At 37.8% G+C, this 1,593-nt stretch overlaps 1 protein-coding gene and 1 long non-coding RNA gene across 2 annotated transcripts in view; one reads left to right on the top strand and one right to left on the bottom strand.

The window, feature by feature from the left end:
* HSDL2 (hydroxysteroid dehydrogenase like 2) overlaps positions 1 to 1,593 on the bottom strand; it is an 82,845-nt gene that overhangs the window by 19,689 nt on the left and 61,563 nt on the right. The window lies entirely within an intron of this gene.
* Positions 1 to 1,593, top strand: part of LOC108305638 — a 22,689-nt gene that overhangs the window by 585 nt on the left and 20,511 nt on the right. The window lies entirely within an intron of this gene.

The following is a 1,593-nucleotide window of genomic DNA, read 5'->3' on the forward strand; positions in this document are numbered from 1 at the left end:
AAAAAAAAAAAAACAGCTCCTGGATTAATTGATTTTTTCAAGAGTTTTTTATGTCTCTATCTCCTTCAGTTCTGCTGTGATCTTAGTTATTTCTTATCTTCTGCTAGCTGTTGAATTTATTTGATCTTGCTCCTCTAGTTCTTTTAATTGTGACAATAGGGTGTCAATTTTAGATCTTTCCTTGCTTCTCATGTGGGCATTTATTGCTATAAATTTCCCTCTAGACACTGCCATAAATGTGTCCCAGGGATTCTTGTACATTGTGTCTTCATTCTCATTGGTCTCAAAGAACATCTTTATTTCTGCCTTCATTTCATTATTTATCCAGTAGTCATTCAGGAGCATTTTGTTCAGTTTCCAGGTAGTTATGTGGTTTTGAGTGAGTTTATTAATCCTGAGTTCAAATTTGATTGTACTGTGGTCTGAGAGACTGTTTGTTATGATTTCCATTGTTTTGCATTTGCTGAGGAGTGATTTACTTCCAATTATGTGGTTAATTTTAGAGTAAGTGTAATGTGGTGCTGAAAAGAATGTATATTCTGCAGATTTGGGGTGGTGAGTTCTGTAGATATTCTATTAGGTCTGCTTGGTTGAGTTCAAGTCTTGGATATCCTTGTTAATATTATGTCTCGTTGATCTGTCTAATATTGACAGTAGAGTGTTAAAGTCTCCCACTATTATTGTGTGGGAGTCTACATCTCTTTGTAGGTCATTAAGAACTTGCTTTATGTATCTGGGTGCTCTTGTATTGGGTGCATATATATTTAGGACAGCTAGCTCTTCTCGTTGCATTGATCCCTTTACCATTATGTAGTGCCCTTCTTTATTTCTTTTGATCTTTGTTGATTTAAAGTCTGTTTTATCAGAGACTAGGATTGTAACGCCTGCTTTTTTTGCTCTCCATTTGCTCGGTAAATCTTCCTCCATCCCTTTATTTTGAGTCTGTGTGTGTCTTTGCACGTGAGATGGGTTTCCTGGATACAGCACACTGATGGGTCTTGACTGTTTATCCAATTTGCCAGTCTGTGTCTTTTGATTGGCACATTTAGTGCATTTACATTTAAGGTTAATATTGTTATGTCTGTATTTAATCCTGCCATTTTGATACTAGCTGGTTGTTTTGCTCGTTAGTTGATGCAGTTTCTTCATTGTGTCAATGGTCTTTACCATTTGGTATGTTTTTGCAGTGGTTGGTACTGGTTGTTCCTTTACTTATTTAGTGCTGCCTTCAGGAGTTCTTGTAAGGCAGGCCTGGTGGTGACAAAATCTCTCAGCAACTGTTTGTCAGTAAAGGATTTTATTTCTCCTTCACTTAGGAAGCTTAGTTTGGCTGGATATGAAATTCTGGGTTGAAATTTCTTTTCTTTAAGGATGTTGAATATTGGCCCCCACTCTTCTGGCTTGTAGGTTTCAGCCAAGAGATCTGCTGTGAGTCTGATGGGCTTCTCTTTGCAGGTAACCCTGCCTTTCTCTCTGGCTGCCCTTAGCATTTTTTCCTTCATTTCAGCCCTGGTGAATCTGACGATTATGTGACTTGGGGTTGCTCTTCTTGAGGAGTATCTTTGTTGTGTTCTCTGTATTTCCTGGATTTGA

This window comes from Cebus imitator, unplaced genomic scaffold (assembly GCF_001604975.1).
Source record: "Cebus imitator isolate Cc_AM_T3 unplaced genomic scaffold, Cebus_imitator-1.0 Scaffold64, whole genome shotgun sequence".
Lineage (NCBI taxonomy): Eukaryota > Metazoa > Chordata > Mammalia > Primates > Cebidae > Cebus > Cebus imitator.